The sequence below is a fragment of the Vulpes vulpes genome, chromosome 15 (assembly GCF_048418805.1).
Source record: "Vulpes vulpes isolate BD-2025 chromosome 15, VulVul3, whole genome shotgun sequence".
Taxonomy (NCBI): Eukaryota; Metazoa; Chordata; class Mammalia; order Carnivora; family Canidae; genus Vulpes; species Vulpes vulpes.
The window spans coordinates 97,005,260-97,010,467 of record NC_132794.1 but is presented as its reverse complement, the minus strand read 5'-3'; the positions used below and the strand labels follow the sequence as shown (position 1 = coordinate 97,010,467).

The 5,208-nt window shown below is 38.5% G+C and overlaps 1 long non-coding RNA gene across 1 annotated transcript in view; it reads left to right on the top strand.

Moving 5' to 3' along the window:
- The window catches only part of LOC112915922 (uncharacterized), an 81,011-nt gene extending 76,277 nt beyond the window's left edge, over nt 1-4,734 (top strand). Inside the window, exon 4 of the long non-coding RNA XR_011997573.1 lies at nt 4,481-4,734. This is a non-coding gene — a long non-coding RNA (uncharacterized lncRNA). The remainder of the gene's footprint in view (nt 1-4,480) is intronic.
- The last annotated feature ends 474 nt before the right edge of the window (nt 4,735-5,208 follow it).

The window sequence follows — 5,208 nt, the reverse complement described above, 5'->3', positions numbered from 1 at the left end:
GGCTATTGTTTCTGCTTAGAACACCTCTCCTCTAGGAAATCTTATCTGCCCCACCTCATTCAGCACTATTGATCTGCCTTTGCCAGTCCTTTCAGTAGTAGGGTCAGCATGTTCTCCCTGGGCTATTTGGTTACCAGTGATTAGACCACTGAAATGGGTGTAAGGGAAGAAAAAGAGGGCATATATTGGATTAGAAAACATGTCACTAAGAACTGGTAAGAACCTCCTAACTTCACCTTCTAATCTTAGTAGGTGTTTGGAAGCAGATGTTTGTTTAATGTAGAACAATCTATTACATATTAGGTCTTATACATACTTAGTGCTTGTAAAATACATGTTGAATAAGTCTTTGTATTCTGTTTATCATTGTTATTGTTGGCTGGTATTTATGGAGTACTTATTATGTGCCAAGCCCTATGCTAAGAATTGTTAATGCATGGTCTTTTTAAATTCCTATATGTAGCTTGTGAGTTAGACAATATGAGTATTTATGCTTTACAGACAACATTTTCAGCAAAAATATTTAACTACAACATAACAAGACAAGATCTTATTTATTTGTTTGTTTATTTATTTATTGTTCAGAACAATTTGGCAAAGCACTTTTCTTTTAAAAACTTTCAACTCGGGATCCCTGGGTGGCGCAGCGGTTTGGCGCCTGCCTTTGGCCCAGGGCGCGATCCTGGAGACCCGGGATCGAATCCCACGTCGGGCTCCCGGTGCATGGAGTCTGCTTCTCCCTCCGCCTGTGTCTCTGCCTCTCTCTCTCTCTCTGTGACTATCATAAACAAACAAACAAACAAACAAACAAAAAACTTTCAACTAACCTCCCATTTCCTGTTGATCAAATGAAACAAATTGGTAATGGCCAGGGCTGACATATTGGATTATGTCAGATGGACCTAAATTCATTTCCCAGGACATTGTAGCCCATAGGTTATATGCAAGGTCATTTTATTGGTCCTTATTCTTTATACATTTCCTGATCTTTTTTTTCCCCCAGTGAATGCTTTCAGTCTCTAACACAAAACTAAACAAAGCAAAACAAAACAAAACATGGATTATACTTTTCCTCTACTTGCTTTCCTGCTTATTATTATGAGTTCCTTTGGCCAATGGAACATGGGAATAGGTAACAGGCTCCGTTTTTTTTTTTTTTTTTTTTTTTTTTTTTCTGGAATCTCTCAGAAGAGTTTTCTCTGGGTATTCCCTGCCTCCTCAGTCTGGGCCCCAGAATGAACTCATGTCAGTCAGGACTGCCCCAGCTGACCACCCACTATAGACTGCAGCATAAGGTAGTAGAGCAGCAGACCCAACAGCATGAAGCTGAGCCACACTATAAAAAATAAAATAACATGTATTATTGTATGTTGGTGCCTGTTGGTTACACAGCAATAAAATCCAAATACTTATCTAATAATTTTGGTTAGGAAAAAAAGTAGAAGAGGTTGGGAGGAGTGGCCACAATGGAAATCCATGCTTTTAATGATTACAGCCCCTTTATCCTAAGGTGCAGTGTCATTTTTCTCCTTTCATTTTCATTCTCTTTTTTTCTCTAGCCCTTTCTTCTGCCTAAATCAGGTTTAATAAGACTGTACTTGAGGGATGCCTGGATGGCTCAGGGACTGAGCATCTGCCTTTGGCTCAGGGCATGATCCTGGGTCCAGGGATTCAGTCCAATATAGGGCTTCCTGCAGGGAGCCTGCTTCTCCCTCTGCCTGTGTCTCTGCCTCTCTCTCTCTCTCTCTCTCTGTTTTGCATGAAAATAAAATCTTTTTTTAAAAAAGACTGTTTACTTGAGTTAGCGTGGTGAAGTTTTTTTGCAATAAAGAATATCATACTGTGCTGAGTCAAGCCCTAGAGGGAATAGCAAAGGTAATAAGGAAAAAAAAAAAAAAAAAGCTAAGAGGAAGCCACCGTGGATCAGGATGGTTTGATGTGCTCTCTCATGTGCAGATGACTTGCAACATGGGTTACTTTCATTCATTTTCTACATTGGCTAGCTCTGCCTGCTTCTCCCAAGTTCAGAGCTTCAGCTTCACAAAATATTTTTGGCCTATAAAGGTGCATTTTGAAGCATTTGTCTCTATAATACCTAGCCTATGGCAAGACATTACCAGATGTTGATCGAATAAAATGAGTGAATGAACAAACCAATCAGTGAATTAATGAGTGATAATCAATGGAAAAGATTATCAATGAAAACAGTGATCTCACCAGCAATATGATTTATTTGACACAATATGAGAGGAGTAGAGATCACTAGAGATCTTCTCCCTTTTCCCATTAAAGCTTCACAATGTCCTATTGATGTAGGTGACATGCATCTCACAAACGAGAACATTGAGGGTTGAGTAATTAGCTCAGAATGAAATCAGTAGTAGCAACATCCTTCTAGATTGTGTCCTGAGGCAAGGGAAACAAAAGCAAAAATAAACTACTGGGACTACATCAAAATGAAAAGCTTCTGCACAGCAAAAGAAATAAATAACCAACCAAACCAAAAGGCAACACTAAATGAGAGAAGATATTTGCAAATGACATAGCTGATAAAGGATTAATACCCACAACATATAAATAATTTATAAAATCAACACCTTCCAAATGAATAATCTAATTAAAAAATGGGCAGAAGACATGAATAGACAATTTTTCCAAAGAAGACCTAGAGATGTCCAACAGACACATGAAAAGACGCTCGATATCACTCATCAGGGAAATGCAAATCAAAACCACCGTGAAATATCATCTCACACCTTTCAGAATGGCTAAAATCAAAAACACAAGAAGCAACAAGTGTTGGTGAGGATGTGGGGAATAAGGAAAACTCTTGCGTTGTTGGTGGGAATACAAATTGGTATAATCACTGTGGAAAACAGTATGGAGTTTCCTCAATTTACAGTTACCCTGTGATCTGGTAATTGCACTAGTGAATATTTTCCCCAAAATATGAAAACACTAATTCAAAGGGATATATACACTCCCATGTTTATTGCAGCATTATTTACAATAGCCAAACTATGGTACTACAGTAGCAGCCCAAGTGTCCATGGTAGATGAATGTATAAAAAAACAGAGAAAAGGCATTGTGTGTGCATATACACACACATATTCATATATATATTCATGTGCATATAAAATATGTTACTCAGCCATACAAAAGAAAAAAATCTTGCTATTTGCAACAACATGGATGGATCTAAAAAGTATAATGCTAAAAAAAATAAAAAGTATAATGCTAAGTGAAATAAGCCAGTCAGAAAATGAGAGATACCAAATGATTTCACTCATATGTGAAATTTATGAAAAAATGAACAAAGGCTGCACTATTTCACATTCCCACCAACAGTGTAAGAGGGTTCCCTTTTCTCAGCATCTTCTCCAACATTTGTGGTTTCCTGCCTTGTTAATTTTCCCCATTCTCACTGGTGTGTGAGGTGGTATCTCAGTGTGGTTTTTGATTTGTATTTCCCTGATGGCAAGTGATACAGAGCATTTTCTCATGTGCATGTTGGCCATGTCCATGTCTTCCTCTGTGAGATTTCTCTTCATGTCTTTTGCCCATTTCATGATTGGATTGTTTTTTTCTTTGGTGTTGAGTTTAATAAGTTCTTTATAGATCTTGGAAACTAGCCCTTTATCTGATATGTCATTTGCAAATATCCTCTCCCATTCTGTAGGTTGTCTTTTAGTTTTTTTGACTGTATCCTTTGCTGTGCAAAAGTTTCTTATCTTGATGAAGTCCCAATAGTTCATTTTTGCTTTTGTTTCTTTTGCCTTCGTGGATGTTTCTCGCAAGAAGTTACTGTGGTCGAGTCCAGAAAGGGTGTTGCCTGTGTTCTCCTCTAGGATTTTGATGGAATCTTGTCTCACATTTAGATCTTTCATCCATTTTGAGTTTATCTTTGTGTATGGTGAAAGAGAGTGGTCTAATTTCATTCTTCTGCATGTGGATGTCCAATTTTCCCAGCTGGAAGGGGAGGAGGGCGGGGGTGGGGGTGAATGGGTGACGGGCACTGAGGGGGGCACTTGATAGGATGAGCACTGGGTGTTATTCTGTATGTTGGCAAATTGAACACCAATATAAAATAAATTTATTATTAAAAAAATGAACAAAGGAGAAAAAAGGAGAGGGACAAATAAAAAACAGACTCTTAACTATAAAGAACAAACAGATGCCTACCAGAAGGTAAGTAGGGGAGGGGGGTGGTGAAATAGGTGAAGGGGATTACAAATATACTTATCTTGAGGAGCACTGAGTAATATATATGAAAGTGTTGAATCACTATATTGTACACCTAAAACTAATATAACACTATGTTAACTACACTGGAATTTACATTTCAAAAAGAATGAAATTGATAGTAAATGCTGAAAGTGAGATGCAACAACTCCTTTCTTTGTCCCAGGTAAGTCTCAGGAATTACAGAAACCCATTTGGTGAATCACTTTTACTGTTGTGGCCTGTTCTATTTTACAGATGAGACAACATAGGCTTAAAGAGATATGGGAGCCTTATACAAGCCCCCTGGAAAGACCATCAGTGGGGAGTGTGGAGATGAGGAGGACTGAGATTTACTCTATGGAAAGCACAAAATTAAGAGAAAGAGATATGACTCTGAGGCCAAGGTTGCCAAGATTGGAAACAACACCAGTGCCGCACTCTGAAATCTGGCTTCGATACCCATCAAAGGCTCAGCCATTGTGCTGCCATGCTGACCCTCCCTTCTGAAGGTAAGGATCTGACTATTCTGCTGCTTATAGAGACTGCCTGTCTAGGAGGTTGGTGCTGTCTTTATAAACTGTGATACCTTGTAAAGACAAGCTATTCTCAACAAATATCTTTTCTTCCTTTCTTCACTGCTTAGAATTACACAGCTTAGATTTTATTTCCCTAGACCAGAATTTATCAACATCATCAACTGTATCTATTTATTAATTCTTCAAATAACTCTTCTTTTTATTTGGGGTAGTGGGGGTGGGTACCTTGTGAATTGTAGGATATTTAACAGCTTCCCTAGCCTCTACTCAGTAGTCCCAAGGACCTCCCACCCACCACTCTGCATTGGTGGGTTGTGACAATCAAAAGTGTCTAGCTCAGTTCAATTGAGAATTTAATTCCTGCTAGAATTCTAGGATGATCATTAAGTTGGCTCATCGGTCAATTACTCCTCCCTGTCCATGAGTTTCAGATTCCTTCTTGAGAAT